The sequence below is a fragment of the Choloepus didactylus genome, chromosome 1, assembly GCF_015220235.1.
Source record: "Choloepus didactylus isolate mChoDid1 chromosome 1, mChoDid1.pri, whole genome shotgun sequence".
NCBI lineage: Eukaryota > Metazoa > Chordata > Mammalia > Pilosa > Megalonychidae > Choloepus > Choloepus didactylus.
Genome location: NC_051307.1, coordinates 210,511,078 through 210,530,858, shown reverse-complemented (window position 1 = coordinate 210,530,858; position 19,781 = coordinate 210,511,078). Strand labels below are relative to the sequence as shown.

Sequence of the window (19,781 nt, the reverse complement as noted above, 5' to 3'; positions counted from 1 at the left end):
GGAGAAGATTTTGAGGGAGAAGTCATTGCCCTTACTGTAAATCTGTCCTATAGAGGGGCCTGTGGTGAAATGGTTGGGTAGTTAGGACTCAGCCCATGCTGGAGAATGGAATGGTTTAAGATCATTCATTTATTCGTTAATTCATTTGCTCAATGTCCTATTGCACAGGGGCCCTAAGTGCTTTGGGAAAATGCTCGAATAAGGGGTTAGACTTTTCTTGGAGAGCCCTCTACTCTCAGATTGCACAAATGTGTGTCTGATTTTCCAAATTTTCTGGCTCACTCATTCATTCAGTATCTTGAAAAAACCTCCTGTGGGCTGGGCTCCCCTGGACCTTAAGCTCCTGGAAGGCAGGGCCTTCTCTAGAGGAGCGATGCATCCACGACTGACCCAGGGCCCAGCACACAGTAGGCTCTCAGCCCATGTGGACTGAATTGTCTGGAAAGCAGAGTTATTTGTAGATGGCAACGTGAAGGAATTGATCTGACATTGAAAGTTGCCTCAGTGTTTCGCTCAGTTTTTGAGCTCCAGAGGGAGTCTGGTTTGTATGGTGCCCGAGAGCCTGACTCACCTTTAGACAAGTTGATTTTGCTGCTTGCGTGTTTGTTGTTTTCTCCTTGATCTGGTTCTCAGTTTTCATCTCCTGATTAGGCCTGGGCTGTCTTGGTTGCTGATTTTTATGAGCTCTTTATTTACTACTCAGAGGGCTGTGTGGGGCCTGTCCCACTCCCTCCAGCCTCCAGTGGTTTAGCTGCTGACCTTGAGAAGCTGGAAACCCAACAGAGTCAGAACCCGATGTGCCAACTGGGGGCTCTGGACTTAACTCTTGGGCTTACCAGCTTTGGATAAGGCATTTCAGAGGCTCAGGGTCTCCATCTGTGATCCCATCAACATTTCCCAAGCCTGCTCCTTAGAACATTAACAGGCATTGCTAGGAAAAAAATGGGGTCTGTTGTCAGACGTGTTTGGGCAGTGCTGCCTTAAACTTAGTTAGACAGGACCCTCCCCACAGGACCTATCAGAGCCTAGAAGAGGTCAGTGTGATGGTTAGGTTCATGTGTCAACTTGGCCAGGTGATGGTGTCCAGGTGTCTGGTCAAACAAGCACTGGCCTAACCATTACTGCAAGGACATTGGTGGCTGGTTTATTAAATCATCAGTCAATTGACTGCCCTGGTGACTGATTACATGAACGAAGGGCGTGTCTTGCGCAATGAGAGAATTCAATCAGCTGGATTTAATCCAATCAGTTGAAGACTTTTAAGAGAGAAAGAGAGAGAACCTTCACTTCTTCTTCGGCTAGCCAGCGAAGTGTTTCCTGAGGAGTTCATTGAACACCTTCATTGGAGTTGCCAGTTTGCTGCCTGCCTTATGGAATTTGGACTCATGCATCTCCACAGCTGCGTGAGACACTTTTATAAAATCTTACATTTACAGATATCTCTCATTAGTTCTGTTTCCCTAGAGAACCCTAACCAACACAGTCAGTGTGCATTGAGCTGGAGCTCTGCAGAGGGGGTACACTGTGCATCCCCCTTATCTGTTATTGCTTGCACACAGCATACCTGGGATGTGTTGAACGGGGGGAGCTTTATGCCTTCTCCCAGGACTTCAGTTATGTGAGGAGGACAGAGAGACAGAGTAACCAAAGAAACAGATGTTAGATTTTTTCTTTATGTTTTAGCATCTTTTGGTTGGTAGCTTTAAAATATCATTGTAGGCAGTTGAGTTAATCAGGCACAGTTAATCATGGTGTCCAGAATTGTTAATGTGGCTAAACTGAGACACAGGTTATGCTTCCATCACAGTAAATTTACTGCACACTGAAAATGAGAACTGTGACATTTTTTGCTAAGGTCATGAGTGAATACTCATGTAACAAGTCTTCTCAATATTAGAAATACATTAAGGACTAGTGATACATTTTAGATCATTTGCCAAATTATGAATGTATTTTTTGCAGTTCAGTTTCTAGGGCCCTAAAGTGAGTAGTATGAAGGAATTAGACCTCAAGAATTCTAGGTGGGAGATTTTGAACACGAGTTCTTTTAAAAAGGGCTATCTTGAAAATAAATCTCAACTCAAGCTTCAGAGGAACTGAGGTGACTTTGGGCAGTGGAATGAATCACAGCTGTCAAATTCCTTAAGTAAAAACTTATTGACTTTAAATAATTTTGCCTAATGCTAAATATCATTTAAAAAAATCTCTTTACACTCTAAAAAATATCATTGCAGGCAAATGGTAGAAGGAAGTGTCTTCAAATCTCAGTCTACTGGTGTGTAAGTTGAAAACAAGTGGGAAGATCATGTATCTTCAAAAAGATTTTTACTCAGGTAGAAACACTCCTGTGCAAAGAACGCTGGATTGTAAATTGAGAAACCACTGTGCAAATTCTCCCTTCACCTCTTCCTAACCGTGTGACCTTGAGTAGATGTTTCTTTTCACTTTTGTCTTAGATTACTCATTGGGTTAAAAGAAAGGTGGTGGGAGCTGGTTGATTGATAAGACTCTTTCAGGCCTACAATTTTTAGGTATGTTGTTTAAAACAACTGTAAGCCTGTAAGGGCAGACTTCAGTCTGTGTGTCTTCTCCTCACTGATTAACCTTAGGGCAGTGCCTGGGACATAGTAGTTAATCAATAAACATTTGTTGAATACATATAAAATTGGAATAGACTATTATGTTCATTGGCATAATCCTGTAGACAGCTTATTATTAAATTATTATAAAATAATTCATTGGGTGCACATGTTCTTTTTTAAGCCACATGAAGATCCAGTGAGGGGGGCGATGTTATCCCCATTTTACAGATAAGTAACCAAGGTCTAAAGAAGTGAAGGCCTGGACTGTGGTCATGAAGCCAAGGAGTGGAAGAGTTGAGGTCCAGACCTTGTCTTCCGACCTCAAGCCCTGTTTTCTTTTTTTCTTTTTTTAACTAAACCAAAGTCTCCACCTGTTCCTGTACTGGCCACAGGCATGAATTGAACAGGGCTTTACAAGATCTACCAATAAAGCCCAGCTAGTCCTCTACTCAGTCAACTATAATAATAGCCTCCAATTTGGGGCACCTCCTAAGGGGGCTCTTTATGCACCTTGGTTCTAAACCTCACAGCTACCCAACAAAGTACACATTGTTCGCCCCCACTTTACAGATGAGGAAACAGAGTTTCAGGCACCTGCCCCAGTGTTACAGGTAATTCTAGGGCTCAGACTTAAACCTGTGTCTCTGACACTCCAAAGGTGCAAGGCCCCTGAGCTCTCCCTCTTCCTTACCTGCTCCTCATCTGATTGGGGTCCCCTTTGCAGGATGGGGAGGGGCTGCTGTACATACCCCAAGGGCAAGATTGGGCTTCAGCCTAAATAACCCACTGAGGCTTAGAGCGGTGGGCACCCTGATCTTGTCAGGAGCCCACCAGCATACTCCTAATTCCAGGCAGTCACCGGTTCATAGGGTGGCCCCAGCGATACGGGGAACTGCCATGAGGGTGTTAGGGTGGTGGTGATCATCCTGGCCCAGGTATGGACATTTTCCAAGTCTCAGCTTGCCCATCTGGGAAAGGTGGATAATAGTGATACTTAGTTCAAGTTGGTGCCAGGGTTCAGGGTAGTAACGAGGTGAAATGCTGAGCTGGGTTCTCGGGCACCCGGCAAGCCCCCAGCTCACAGCATTAGTCTGTTGCCTGCCCCCAAGTCATCCTCTCACTGGCCTCGGAGCGAAGGAGGAGCTCTCGGAATGCATGCCTTCTCCTTTTCTAGGACAATGCCTAGCTCACATTTAAAATGCATTCAGGAATTATTTGACTACCTACCATGCGCTAAGACCTCTGTGGGGCACCCTGGGGGATCCGGTCACACATGGACCTTGCCATCAGGCAGCCTGTAGTCCAGAAGAGAAGACTATGTGTGATAGGAGACGGGAAGGGCTGGGACAGTGTCTGGCATACAGAGGGTACTCGGGAAGGTTTCAAAACACATGAAGGGGAAGGACCTTAGGGGCACAGTGCTGTGAGGCAGCTCCAAGAAATACAACTCATTTAACATGAGTGGTAGCAAAAGAACACCCTTGAGGGGGCTTTGCCTCTGGGCCACACACATTCTGGTGGGGTGGATGGTTTCACATGAAAGGCATAGCACCTGCCCCAATGGAGGGCTCTGCTGGGTGGAGACCATGTGCGTCACATAAATCTCTCTGCTGCTCCTGCCAGGCAACAGTGTGACGCTTCCCTGGAGGTGAATCAACTTTTTCAACTCCAGGGACCAAGACTTGGATTTTGAGAGCTGCTCAAGGGTGTGGTGGGAGGCATCTGACTCCCTGGTTGCTGAAGTGCTTACTGGGACCATCTGTGATACAGTTACTATCGAGAAGCACCTACTTAGTGCTGCTTTGTCTTCCGTGTTCTGCTAGGGTGTGACTGGGGAGAGGCTTGAGAATTTTGTTTTCAAGGTGGAAGAATAGCATATGAGCTGGGGTTAAGGCTTTCCCCAGGGATGCTTCTGCGACTTGAGCTGAACCCAGCTTTTGTCCCATCTGTGTGCAGAGTGTTGTATGTGCTGTGCAGTGTACAAGCAGGAATAAGTGTATTCTTTAATGATTAGTATTTATTGAGAGCCTACTGTGTGCCAGGCATTGTGCTGGGCTCAGGGATGCATCTGTTACCAGGACAAGCTGAGGCCCTGATTGCAACCAAACAGGGTCCCTGCCCTAGAGAACTTGGCAGTCCAGCTTAGATTTTTCAAAAATAGGGAACTAAACAGTAAACAGTAACCAGGGTGGTAGAAAGAAGCCCTCTTGGCCAGGAGGGAGGGCTGTACAAGTCCTGGCTTAGGGCTAGGGATAAGGTAAGGGTTAGGACAGACTGGCTTTCCTTGGGGGTGGGGGGATGCTCAGATCTGCAGTATTTGCCTGTTTCCATGGTATAAATACTCCTACATGGCCAGTTTCATCCTACTAATGTGAAGTTGCTGAGATATGCACAATCAGCTTTCTCTGGGATGAGTACAGGAGTAGTGTCTACTCCTGTAGGTAACATGAAATTCCTGCATAAGCTGGGGAGCATTTGATAAATGTGAAGAGATGGTTTCTCACAACTCTCATGTTTTATTTTTATTTTTAAATCGTACTTTGGAAGTCATCACCTTTTTGCATATATCTATATTTTACAAAGGAAATAACTGAAACTGTGCAACTGTAACCCATAACGTTCTTTTAAATTTTCTAACTACTTTTTAAATTGCACTTGGAAAGTTACTACTTCTATGCAAATATGTTATATTCCACAATAAATAAATAAATGCAACAAACAACAACAACAAAAAAAACATTTGGGGGGAGGGGGAACTGATTTGAGAAAGTCTAAATCTTTTCCTTATTTCAAAAAGGAATAATGACTTAGTTTTTAGTTCTTTGTTACAAGCAAAAAAGAAAATAGAGATATCCTTGGGTCTTTTGAGTAGAATCATTGGGTGTGATCTTATTGCTCCCTTAGACCCACCCTTTCATTTTACCAGCGACCAAATGGCCAAGAGAGATGATGTGCCTTTAGATCACCCAGAGAATTAGTAGCAGAGGTGGAATTAGAAGTCAGGCATACTGTAGCCTGGAATGACGGTAATTAATTAGATGGAGACAATGCCCTGTTGCTTTTTGGCTGGGTTGGTCTCATATTTAGGACTGAGGATTATTTATTTATTTATTTGCCACCTGGAAACTTCACCAAGTGAGAAAAGTTTTCACCATTTCCTTGACTTCTCTCCGTTTCTTATCCCTAAAGAGTCCACATACCTTTGGTAACTACCATACTCAGAATTTTTCCATGGCAACTCATTTTCTCGTGTCTTCATTCTCCCACTCCCCTGATACGTATTTGCACAATTGTAGTTTTTAACATTAATCACAGTAGTTTTATTATGCTTTCTTCACTGGTGTCAATAATTTTTTTGTTACATCATCTTCACGCACTTTATTTTAAAATGCTTTGTAATTTGCATTCATTTAATGGATGTTTTTTGAGTGGCTGCTTTGTGCCAGGCTCTGTGCTAAAAATGAAGATGCAGTGGTGAGCAGAAAGTTAGCACTGCCCCTGCTCGTGTGGAGGTTCTGATTAGTGGGGAAGTCAAATTTTAATCTTGTAATCACAGACAGACTATCCCAACATCAATACTCCCATACAAACAATGATGGAGTTTTGGGTGAGTTTTAATCTGTTCTCTACTTTCCAAAGCACATAAAGGAGGTTTTGCCTCTTCAGTGAAATCTGAGAATACTTCCCTGGGGGAGGAACAACATTCCAGGCGTAGGGCATACTTCGTCTGTTATGAAAATGGGAGAAAAAGTATCATAATACTACTAGTATTGTAAAACCAGTATTGTGTTTGTGACTGATAGGTATATTTTAAGCTCTATAGCAGATCAGAACTGCAATCACTTCTTAAAGAACCAGCAGCCCCCTAACTCTTTGTGTTCTTTACCTTTTTATTAGAATGTGTCATCAAAGGGACTAGGTTTTGCCTTGTATTTTTTCTACCCAACTGTATATTTGGAAAATTTGCAAACCTGCAGAAAAGTTGAAAGAATAGTCCTATAAATTTTTGCATTTCCTTCACCGAGGTGAGCAATTGCTTCATCTCTTTCTCTCTCTCCATTTGTGTGGGAGGGTAAAGACACACATATGTATTTTTCCCACTGAACCATTTAGAAGTAAGGTGCAAACATCCCAACACTTCACTCCTAAATACTTTGGCCTGCATCTCCTAAACATAAGGACAACCTCCTACATAATTGCCTACCATTATCCACCTCTAGAAATTAACAATAACTTTATAATATCATCTAATATCTAACCCATATTCAAGTTTCCTCAATTCTTCCAAAACACCTCTTACAGCTCTTTCCTCTGCACCTCCATCTGGGGCTAACTGTGGCTGAAGCACTGCATCGGGCTGTTACATCTCTTCAGTCTCTTTCAATACAGAACAGAGCCCTGCCTTGCTTTTGTCCTTCATGACATTGGCATTTTGAGAAGTCAGATCCACATTCTGGATTTGCCTGTGTGTGTCCTTGTGGTACCATTTACGTTGTTCCTCTGGTCTTTCCACTTCTGAGAACTGCAAGTCCTAGAGCCCAGAGTAGGTCCAGGAAGACATTTGTAGCGAGAGACCTCATTGGTGACCTTGTCACTTTCCCCAAGGTCAGGTTGTCCCATTCTGGTGATACTGAGTTGACACCCCAGTTACGGCTACCTATATTGGGTTTGGTTTAGATCTGATAGAGATGTTATATTGGCCACAATTCCATCAATTAATGGGAAGGAAAAGCCTTAGTAATGAAAAAATGCCCTCTCACCCTAAACACAGGGCAAATGTTTTGTTTTGTTTTTTATTACAGAAACAAGTCATATAGAATTATAACTGAATTTTTTTTTTTGAAGAGTTTCAAGTTAGATTGAGTCTGACACTAGCATTACTGGCATGATGGCTAAGCTGAGACATTTCAGAGAAAGCCCCCCCCCCCGCCACAGACAGACACACACACACACACACACACACACACACACACACACATTTTAAACATTTCTCTGTTTTTTTGTTTGTTTTTTTTCTTTTTTGTAATAGACCCAGCCCAAGTTAAGCTAGAGTATGCTTGACATAAGGAGGCTTCTGGACTCTGTTTATAACTTACAGGCTGAAAACAAGACCTCCTCAAGATTACACTGTCAGGGCAGAAAGAGAGCCCTGTAGTGACAGGCCCCAAGTGTCATGTGTATGCAAGTGTGAACCTGTGCACACGGGTTGTTGTATTGTCTCCAGGGAATACGACTGGTGAGTCAAGGTGCCAAAGTTACTCTCAGATATGGCACAAAGAAACGAATCCTGTGCCACTTTGGAGAATGCACCATGGAAAAGACCTGATGGTGTTTCCAGTTGCTGGAGTGGATTTGGAGACCTCCTAACCCAGCTTCTCTCTCCTCAAAGAAGGAAAATGTTTTGATTTAAAATCGAGGAAGTCCAGCTTGAGCGCCTGCCCAGTGCCAGGCATCATGCTGGGTGTTGTGAATGGCACAAGCCAGCTCTCGTGAACCTTACACTGTAGAAGGGACACAGACCTAAACACGTCATTTACAGGGTGGTGAGCTTCAGGCAGGGAAGGCTGAGGGGCTGTGGGGACATTGGGACAGACCTCACGTTTCCCAGGAGGTAACAGGAAGAGAATGGAAGCATAAGGGAGGACCACCCAGGTAAAGAGTGAGGCATGCAGAAGGAGTGGCATGTACGAAGGCCCTGAGGCCAGAGAGAAAGTGGTGTGTTGAAGAAGAGACAGCAGCTTAATGTGGCTGGGTCATGGAAGATGACAGGAGACTGGCAGGTGGGCTGGACAGGAGGACAGGGCCCTGAGAGCCTTGGTGGTGAGGAGCTTGGACTCTGGAGGCCTCTGAGGGGTTTAAGTAGGGGAATGACATGACCAAATTTGCATTTTGAAAAAAGTCCTCTGACTGGAGTGAGAAAAGGATTTGGAGGGAGGCCAAACTTGAGGCTGAGAGACCATCCAGAGATGTTATAGTCAACCAGGAGAGAGATGGTGGCGGTAATAAATACCTGTTGCTAATGAGTGGGTGGTTATCAGTGGAGAGAGGTAGAAACAAATGAAAAATATTCAGGCAGTAGAACTGAGATTGGATCTGGGGAACTGAAGGAAGCCACCCGTCCACCCATCCATCATCCATCCATCCATCCATCCATCCATCCGTCCGTCCATCCATCCATCCATCCTTCCTCCCTTCCATCCATCCATCCATCCACCCATCCATCCATTCTTCCATTCATCTATCCAACATTTATTAAGCCCCTTCTGTGTGCCTGGGACTGTATTAGGGGTGAGGGATACATCAGTGAACGAAGCAGACCCAGTGGTCGCTGCCCTGATAAGAGTTTACCTTCTGGTGGGGGAGACAGACTACAGACAGACAAATGAATGAAGTGACATTATGTGGTGATGCATGGTATGAGGAAAAATAAAGTAGGGTCAGGAGATGGATAGTAAGAGAGTGGAATTTTAGATAAGGAGATCAGGGAAAGCTAATTTTTTTTTTTTTTTTTTTTTTTTTTTTTTTTTTTGAGAGAGAGATTGAAAATAACATTTGAGAAGAGACCTGAATGTTGAGAGAACAAGCCCTGTGGCCTACTCGGGGGAAATCGGGGCAGGCAGAACATGCAAAGGCCCAGTGGCAGGAAGGGGACTTGGCCTGTGTGAGGCGTGGAGTGCAGGCCAGTGTTAACAGGTGGTGGTGACGTTGCTGTGTGGATAGATCTCCCTGCTCAGCCCTGGGACTGATTGGTCACATCTTGAAAGATGGACCTCCTCTCCCTGTGCTGGCAAAATCAGTTTTTTTGAGCTTGCAAGGCAAGGGCTAGATCTTGGCTCAAGGTAATTTCACTAAAGTAATGATTGCCAGTATGAAGGCCTGTTATGAAGGGGCCTGCTGGAATCCCACATTTTGGGTTCAAATTCCTGCTGTGTTTTATGACCCTGAACAAGGACATTAACCTTGGCATCTTCATCTGTAAACCTCAGAGAATGATTGTGAGGATTAAATGAGATGCTGTGTGTCGCATGCTCAGTGCACTGCCTGAGTATGCTACATACTCAGTGTATTATAGCTGCCATTTGTGTATTTGAAAAGCCAAGTTATAGCATTTCTTGGTGGCTGAGGAGTAACATAAAAGTAAGCCTACAAATATCACAACTTCCCCCTAAATGTTAGCTTACCTTTAATTTTATAATTCTAAATTAGTTTATTAATTAACGATAGCATGTTATTTAAAAAGACAGGCTCGGAGCCAGATTGCCTTTGTTCAAATCCTGACTCTCCCACTAACCAGCTGCATGACCTTGGATAAGCTGCTTAATATCTCTGTTCATGATTTCCCTGGCATGTAAAATGGGCCACTAATAGGACCTACCTTATAAGGGTAGTTCTGAGGATTAAATGAGATAATGTGTATAACACACTGAGTCCAGGGCCTGGTTCATACATAGTTGGTGTGCCATAAATGTCACCTCATTATTATTATAACCCACAAATTGATCTCTATTTCTCTTTGGCCTTTAAGCTTCTTGCTCCAGTTTACCTTGAGTTTCACAGCTGTAACTGTGCTGCCTGTGCTCTCTTTGTGCCAGTGCTTTCCTGAAAGTTGTTTCACATACCCGCTTGTCCCCACGTTGGTAAGGGGAGTCAGTGTGGGAAGACTGGATCCTCAGCATTGGGCAGCATCTTCTAGAAGTTGCAGAAAGAGGTCATCTCTAAGCAAAGTGTGAATGGGCCACTCTCCTGGGTCCAGAGTTTTGTCTGTTAGGGACAATGTGTGCTCTCACGGTAACTCATCCTTGGGCAGTAGTGACCACACTATGGGAAAGGAGGAATGGTATTAAACTGTCCATGGCTGGACTGTGAAAGCTGGTGAGGGCAGGGGAGAGTTTATTTCTCCTTGGACCAAGGAGTTGAGTCAACTAGCAATGGGTCAAGTTGAGCAACTGAAAGGATGTGAGAAAATAAAAGGCGTTAGCTTGGCGGGCTTGGCCTTTTTATTTTGAAAAACGCTCCTTTCAGCTCTAAATTGGCCCCTTGAGTTGCAGGGAACAGTGCCAGTTCACCCACATTTAATTGGAATCTGGGTTAGTGGACATTTCTTTCTTCCCAGAGCATGTGCCGGGTGTTGGATCCCTTCCAGTGGCTGGTACAGTAACTGCCATTTAGAGCCCTGGCTGTCTGGGGGCCGGACTCAGCTTCGGGTAAATACACAGCCCTCCTACCCTCACCCCGCCCCCCACCATTCCACACAGACCACCGGCTTCCCCCTTATTTTCATAAGGATCAATCTCCTTTGCTAATCGTTGTCTGTCTCTGTGGCTTGGGAAACACTTCCGCATACGCTCACTGTTAGATTTTTATTTTCCTCTCCAGTGGTGATTTTTCCTCTCCTGTGTGAAATGATGTGGATTTCCTTTTGTCTGGTGACTTCCCTATGTGCTGTGTATGTGTGAAAGCACCCCCCAGCCTCCCTGCCTTGTTTCTGGGGCTGGGATCCAGCAGACAGTGACTTCCTTGTCTGCTTGGTTCCCACCAGCTGATGAGAGGGTCATTTTCAAACTCCTGACACCTGCTTATCAAAACTGCCAGCTGCATTCTGCAAAGATGCCCCCCTTCCCCCACAGGGGGTAGGGGAGATAAGAATAGACCAGGGAGGGACCAAGAGCATGATAGTGAAAGGCCCTTTAAGGCGTGGGTGGGCATTTGATTTGGCAACTGGACTCTGGCTTAGGGATTCACGGCTGCTAGTTGATGTCCTACGCTACCATAATGTAGTGCTTTTCATTGGCAAGGTCTTTTGAATGGACAAGTATTTGCACGTACATTATGAAATTTGATGCTGTTTTCTGTTATAGCAAGCAATGTTTCTTTTTAGATAGCATTTTTAGGTCTGCGTCTTATCATTTGAAAGTGCTTTGATTTCAGATGCTCCGTATCATGAAATACATAAATTGGATTGGAGGGTGGGATTTCAGTGAACATAGCGAGTGGCCACAGGGAGGGGTGAGTGTGGGCGAGTCCTCTTTCCCCTGGGTGGGTGTGGGAACCCTCAGGATCCTCCACCAGGGCTCCATCAACTTCCTGGTGGAATCCGAGGATTGACCTGGGCAGGTGCCCTTCCATGAGGTCTGGGGAGGTGTATTTTTAAGGGCTGCTGCCTCAGTTTGCAAGAGTTGGCCTTCTGGAAGTTGGAAATCAGAGTTCATCATGGCCAGAGCTGCTTGAGGTTGGTGGGATAAGACCCTTCTCACCACTGAACACATCTTGGCCTTGAAAATGGAACAAAGGTGGTGAAATGTCTGGGGCTTTAGGCAGGGGCAAATTTAGTTTTGAAGCTTATATAATTTGTAGGAAACTCTTCAGGAAAAAGAATTCAAAATATCTTTCTTTTGCAATTTTACGAAAACTCAAGAACATATGGACACCTTGCTAAGGCCCCTCCAATGTCTTGGGAGGCCCCTGTGAATTAAGGATCCCTGAAGCTTAACCTTCATCAGCTTCCTAGTGTATCCATTTGGGGCTGTCGCCAAACAAGTAGGGACATCACGAGGAGAAATTTAGAGGTGGGAATAAAATGTTTGTCTCCAGTCCCAATTAGAAATGGGGTGTAGGTTTCCATGTCTCTATTTATGAGAAAAGCAGTAACATATTTGTAAATGTTTACACTTCAAAAATATTGTCTTTGCCAGTGCTGTGTGGAAGAAAATAAAGGTTGAAAGATGATAAAAATAAACATTGAGGAATCACAGAATTTAAAAAAAATTTCAAATATTCTGAATATTAAACCCTTGGCAGATATATGGCTTCTGAATATTTTCTGCCATTCTGTAGGTCATCTTTCACTTTCTTGACAATGTCCTTTGCACAAAAGTTTTTAGTTTTGATAAAGTCCATTTTATCTATTTTTTTCTGTTGGTGCTTGTGCTTTTGGTGTAAAACCTAAAAATCCATTGTCTTATACCTAGTCCTGAAGATATTTCCTTATTTTTTTCTAAGTTTTGTAGTATTTGCTCCTATATTTAGGTTGATCCAGTTTGAATTAATTTTTGTATCTGGTGAGAGGTAGGGTCCACATTCATTCTCTTACATGCGGAGTTCCAGTTGTCCCAGCACCATTTGTTGAAGAAACTCTTCTTTCTGCATTGAGTGGACTTGGCACCCTTGTCAAAAATCAATTGGCCATAGATGTGTGGATTTATCTCTGGATTCTCAATTCTATTCCGTTAGTCTGTATGCCTGTCTTTATGCCGGTACCACACTGTTTTAATTACTGTAGCTTTGTAGGAAGTTTTGAAATCAGAAGTGTGAGTCCTCCAACTTTGTTCTTTTTCAAGATTGTTTTGGCTACTCAGGGACCCTTGTAATTCGATATGAATTTGAGGATGAACTTTTTCACTCTTCAGCAAAGGCTGCTGAAATTTTAATAGGGATTGCATTGAATTTGTATATTGCTTTATAAAGGCAATATAAATCTTCGCAATATTAAGTTTTCTAATCTGCGTACACAGGATATGTTTACATTTATTTAGGTCTTTTAAAATTTGTTTCAGAAGTGTTTTTTAGTTTTCTGGGTCTTTCATTTCCTTATATATATTTTTCTTTTCTTAAAGATCTTTATTCCATATCATCCCGTATACCCACTTTCAAATCAAGAACTCACTGTGTGCTATCTTTGTTCGATGTGTAAATACCACCTACCCCAGTTGGGCATTTGTAAAGATCACTGCTCTCAATTAGATGCTACGCTGTTTGTTTAAATGCCATGTTTCCAAAAGAGGCTGTCTATGATGGTCATCTTATAGTATATTGTTTAGAACTTTTATATTTAAGATTCAGGCTGCTAGTAACTCAGACCATAATCATAGGCTGAGGAGTAGAAATAAATCTTAAAAATTTCCATAGCTATTGCATCGTATTGCTCCCAATCAGCTGCATCTAAAATCTCCAAGCATTTCCCTGGTGGTTCACTGAATAAATGGTTTAAGACTTTCCAGTTCACAACTATGCAAAGTTTATCAAGAATAAAATTAAAGAACTTTTAATTCTATTTAATTAAACATCTGAGCAAACAGAAAATTTGTCACCATAAGTCATAAAACCTATTTGGATCTAGCATAATAGTTAAGAGTGTAAGATCAGCAAACAAAGTTTCTGATTCCAACCCACTTCTACCTATTAGATATGTGACTTTAACTCTATATACCTCAGTTTCCTCATTAGTAAAAGGGGGATAATGCTATTGTGGCATATTGAATTATGTACCCTGACAAGTAATGTTCTTCATCTTAATCGGCATCCTTTTGAAGTTTTTTTGTCTTCATTTTGTTTTTTAATAGAAATGGGATCATACAGAACAGTATATCTAGGACATGTTTCTATGCCAGTACATATAGGTCTACTGTATTCTTTTTATTGGCTGCATGGTGTTCCATGGTGTAATTGTTCAGAGTTTTATTTCTTCTTGATGGATGTTTAGGTTTATTTACAATTAAGGGCAAGCTCTTTTTGCAAACTGTAGTTGCTTAGTCCCATGCCTGGATGTATATACTAGACTGAAAACTCCCTTTTCATATGTTGTGGTTCTTTATTATTGCCTTGGTTAAATTTATTCTTAGGGTTTTTATTCTTTTAGCTTGTATACCACAACAGGGAGAGGGGAATGGGAAATTATTGCTTAATGGTTATGAATTTTCAGATTGGGATGATGAAACTAGTCTGGAAATGGTGGTGAAAGTTATACAATATTGTCAGTGTACTTAATGTCACAGAAATGTCCACTTAAGATGGTTGAAATGATTTTTATGTTGTGTATATTTTGCCAAAATAAATAAAATAATTAAAAAAAAAAAAGAAATGTCAAAATGCTTTGGCTGGAGTGACTGGGTCTGTGGTGGCTGGCGAGGAGAACAAAGGGAGACCCCCTGGGGTGGCTGAAACCTTTGTTACTTGTGAGTCCTTCATGGATCCATGTTGAAATAGAAAAGGAGCGTAGACCAGGAGGTGGCAACTTTTTTTCTGTAAAGGGCCAAATAGCACGTATTTTAGGCTCTGAGGTCTATACAGTGTCTGTCGTAGCCACTCAGCTCTGCCGGTATAGCGGAAAGAAGTTATGGACAGTATGTAATAGCCAAGTGGTTGTGTTTCAGTAAACCTTTATTTACAAAAACAGGCATAGGGTCAAATTTGGGCCTTGGGCTGCGGTTTGTCCACCCCTGGTCTAGATGATTAATAATTTCAAGTTATTTAGTAGACTTTTGCTAATGAATACTATATAAATAAAAAAATGAAAACAGGTTTTACAAATTTTAACTTTTACACTTCCTTCTAGTAAAATATAACAACGCATATCTGTTTTCCAGGAGAAGCCTCCCAATTATTCAGGAGTCCCTTGCACAAACACTGAGACCCTTTGTTCTCAGTAGTGGGGCTTCTTGGGAGGGAGGGCTCTGAGCGGACAGACACTTTACTGTGAATGCAGCCAAAGAAAAGATGACCATTTTACACTAGGGTATTTTACACACCTAAAGCTAGAGAATAAGGTACAGATTGTATGTGGTCAAACTGAGTCTTAAAAATCCTCCAGACCATACAGCAAGAACAGCATGTGTGGTTTCGTGTGTCCTACCCTGTACATAGAAGTCAGCCTGTGTAGTTATTACACAGCAGAGGGAGTACACATGCAAATAAAATTTCACACAATTTTTAATAACATGGAGTAGGGAAAGGCATGTGTGCCACTGAATTTTGAACCTCAAGGGCCCGTGAGCTGTGGCTCCTGTATGGGAATGAGGCAGTAGAGTCCTGTGGTTTAAAGTCTGGGCTCAGGGGTCAGCGGCCTGGTATCCAGTTCCTGTTCCACCACTTGCTGCAGTGTGACCTTGTTCAAGGTCATGGCCTTGCCGTGCCGCAATTTCATCTCTAAAATACAGAAGAGGATAATCACTCCAGTGCCTGGTCCCAAGTAAGTGTTAGCTGTCATGCCACTGCTGCTACTGTCACTGTCATCGGCATTGTTACTACTCATGAGACGTGACTGGTTGGAGAAGTGAATTTCTATTCCATGTCTCCTTGGTTGGGTGGTTCCTTTAGAGAAGCATGGAACAGAAACACACCTTTCCTCCCCCGTGCTCCATCACACTGACCCTCACTGCGTTTGCCGAGGTTCTTGTCCATGCACTTTTCTTTTGGAGTCTTGCTATGGTGTGGCTTGCTTTTTGTTTAATTTCCTCCAACAACTTGGCAGGCCCAGCAGCAGCCCTGTGTGGCCCGCCCCTGTCCAGCAGGATGATAAAATGCAGATGTGGCTCCGACCTCCTCAGAGACCTGCCTGCCTCTGACCTCACCGTTCCAGCTCCCAACACGTGTCCCTGGCTTAGGGACTGAGGGACAGGGTGTGGGGTGGGGTGGGGGTGTGAGACGGCCCACGGAGGTCAAAGGGTCCGCGGAGAACTTCTAAACCAGCTCTGGGTCCATGGGATGGTCAGTGTTAGAGTTGTTTACAGGCAGAGCGCAGCCCTCCAGCTTTGTGGGTTCCCACTTAATGGACTTTTTGTACTGTTTTTTTTTTGTGAAATATTTTAACTTCAAAATTCACCCAGGAGTATTCCAGCTGAACTGAAAAATTTAAGCAATGTGTTAAAGGGGTGAAAAAAAAAAGGCAGTTTGAATCACACGTATGACCCGGAGTCCCAAACATAAAATGCTCTCAGGGCCAGCCTAGAGCCATAAATGAGAGGGACGGCTGCAGTGGTTGCCTAGGAAACACCCGGCCCAGTTGCTGCCTCAGTTGGAACTGTGGGCCCACTGCTGCTGGATCTGCCAATTTCTCAAGAGAATCCAGAAATCAGGAATTTTATGTAAAATCTCCAAATTCTCATGAGAGTGCTTCAGATTGAAACATTGACAACTGATTAAAAACAATTTTTTTTAAAAAACGTCTTTGCGCTGGAACTGAAAAGTTACCGATTTGCAAGGGACTGGGAGATGCTATGCTTGTGCCCTTGGGCTTTACAGATGAGGACACTGAGGCCAGAAGAGGTGAATTGTCCGTGATCTTAGAGCTGGATTCGAATCCCTGTCTCCAGGGCTCCCATTCCAGGTCTTTTCCTTCAAATTCCACCCAGACAGTGTGTTCTGTTTGGCTTCCAAGAGGCTGTTGAGGGGAGTTTTATTGCAGGCGTCAGGGTCATGCAAACACTTGCGTGGAGCTAGTGCAATGGCTGCAGGAGGATGGAAGCCCCAGAGAGGGTGTGTGTGGACTCCGCTCTCAGTTGACTCACAGATGCTCACACATTCCCAGAAGAAGCTGTTCTTGGCAGGGCCACCCCCATGGATTAATCATACTGAAAAGCGCATGGACTTAATTTTGCCGAAGTTTGATCTGTTCTAGGAAAAGTACATCCAGTGTAGCTCAACAGAGAATTTTTCTGCCCAAGAATCTATAGTTTAAATCATTTTGGAGACCTTCGTGGAACACAAAGCAGGCTAGGAAGATTCCCGTGGTGTCAGGCCACTGGGCAGCATGTTCAGGCCAAATCAGCCTGGGCCTTTGGCCAGAAAAGACCAGGCTGTTCCTGCACCGTGACATGGCCCCAACTGCTCTGTGCAGCACCCTGCTGGAACAAGGCCTCCGGTTACTGTAGGTGATGTGAAATTTGTCTTCGCCAACTGGTTGGCCCTGCCAAATGACTGCCTGACCAAAGGGCTCAGAAATGAGCATTTCCTGTTATGCAGGAGAGGAGGGGAGGGGCTCGTTCCTCATGTTCTCATGTGAGAGTTTTCTTTTTTGCAAGTTGTCTTAGTGTGAACTGCAAAAACCAAAGCCAGTCTCTTGAAGGAAACCGATCAAGATCCAAGAGTAGTCATCGGGCCTGGGGAGGGTGACTCATGAGCAGCTAAATTCGCGGAGCACACCCCTCAGGGGCCGATTAGGAAGGAGCTGAGAGAGGAGGAGGGGTGGGGTGTGCAAGCATGGCCTGTCTTCGAAAAACAGTGTGTGTTACATCTATGCCCTGTGAGCATCCAGGCGATTTTAAAAATAGGAGTTTCTGCAGAAAACCACACTTGGCTGCCTGTTTTCATCTGTAAGATCAAGTGGTCACTTCCAGCCAGATCTCAGAATAAACAAAATCGGTTCTAGCTCAGCCTCAGCAGGAGACGCGTGTGGTGGCCAGTGCTTTCTGGCGGCCGTTCTCCAGGGCTATGCTCGAAGTGTTTCTGAAAGCAGCGCAATCTGTGGTTCTCGGCAGCAGGAGCAACTGGTTTTTCAGGCTGTTGAGAAAGAAAGTCTGTGATTCATGTGGCTGAAGTATGATGTTACTGACCTCTCCGAACAACCCTAAATGGTCCAGAACAAACAGAGAATTCATACTAATCAGGATTTTATTTATTAACGTTTTATGGGCCAATAACCTACCTTCAGAAAGGCGCACAAATAAGGAATGTGCAACTCACTGGGCTTTCACCCACTGAAGACACCTTTTGAGCGTAAATGGTCCTGAGCAGGGGCAGGGACTTCGCTGAGTGTCAGCAGCGTTCAGGGTCTAGGGGGAGACATCGGTTCCTTGGCTGGGATGGAGGCAGCTTCACGGGCTCCTCCCGGAGGGGCGGTGGATGTGAGAAAGCCTGGCTGTGTTTGCGGCTGTCAAGGGCAGGCAGGACCCTGAAGGAGTGATTGTGTTGGCGATGTTGTGTGTGCTCCTGATACACAACTGTCATCTCAAAGGCTTGATAGTTCAGGAAGTATGAAAAGCTGAGAGCTGCCTCTCTGGGGTGGGATGGAGTCTGGGATTGGAGCCAGGGAGAAAAGCCATGTGTCGTTACTGATAGAAATCCGATCGTCTCTGGATGCTGCCGGTCAGCATGTGGGCTCCCGTTAGCTGTTTTCCAATGGCCTGGATGCTGTCTGCTGTTGATGGTGCAGACCCAAAGATGCAGCCTTCGTAATGAGCTCCTTGATGTGGCCGAAGGTGTGGGGTTTCTTTGAGGGAACCCATTAGCCACTTGGATCGTTTGTTTAAAAGCAACAAAAAGCTGTCCTGTTGGTGTGGAGGTTGCACAGATCCCTCGTGCTGGCCCTTGACACCGACAGCTGGGAGCTCCCCTGGCAGGTGTGGGCATATTTGGCTTCCCAGTGCTTTGCTCTCACATTACTTTATATGGCTGAGATAGTTTCTATATATACACTTGCTTTGTGGGGCGCCAGGGAGCAACGACAGGGGCAGACCTTATTCAAAGTAGTTCCTGTTTATTCTGTATTTATTCAATGTTTATTAAGCACCAGTGCCAGGGCTAGCTTTATTTTCAGTTATCAGGATGATCGCACTTAATTTATGTGTAATGTTACAGTGAGTTAATCATTGGTTTGAAGGCCAAATATTGTGCATTTGTTTCCTGATGTGTGCTTATCATATTCTAATAAGAAACAAAATTGATTTATCCCGAATGAGATGATATATATATAAAAGACTTTGTATGCTAGAAAGCGTTTGACAATTCTGAGGGGTTCTTTTTATTCCAGGGCCTACACCTCTGTTTATGTGCCAGGTTATGGTATAATGAGCAAGCCAGGCCCTGGGATGGGCACATGACAAACTTTTATTACCCACCTTTTACAGACTGGGGAACAGAGCCCCGTGGAGGTGATGCCTTCGTGCCTCCAAGGACCTGGGTTGCAGCTCCACGATACCCTCAGCTGACAGACACGGACGAGTAAGGTCTGCAGAGAGACCTGCCGGGGGTCTGGAGGGGAGACTGTCCCTCACCACTGGAACACTGGACTTGACTAAAGAAGGTCCTGTTGCTCCCCATGAGTTTGCAATTCATGCTGAGGTTTCCCTGTCATGCAGTAAGCACAGCTCTCGTTGGTAATGTCCTTTTGCCCTTTTGTCCCGTTTCCCTGTACAAGGGTAGGGGCAGGTGGCCCTGAGGTGGCAGATGGGTCACTGCAGACACTTCCACTGGAAGTTCGTGGTTGCCTCCCTACCCCCTCATTCCACTCTGTTCCCTCCTGACTGTGACCGTGGGCAAGTTAATTAACTCTCTGTGCCCCAACTTCCTCATCTGTGAAGTGGGATTGACGTGAGTGCCCGTAGCATAGGATTGTTGTGATGATCAAGGTTATAGCACTTAGGAAGCAGTCAATAAATGCTCTCCATGAATATTTTTCTTTGTTTTTTCCGGAGTGTTCCCATCTCC

At 44.2% G+C, this 19,781-nt stretch overlaps 1 protein-coding gene and 1 non-coding gene across 2 annotated transcripts in view; both read left to right on the top strand.

The window, feature by feature from the left end:
• The window catches only part of ARHGEF3 (Rho guanine nucleotide exchange factor 3), a 342,674-nt gene that overhangs the window by 46,878 nt on the left and 276,015 nt on the right, over positions 1-19,781 (top strand). The gene's annotated exons all lie outside the window — the stretch shown is intronic.
• Positions 1,718-1,846, top strand: LOC119510644. The gene has a single exon (XR_005211992.1). It is a non-coding gene; the product is annotated as a small nucleolar RNA SNORA1 (small nucleolar RNA).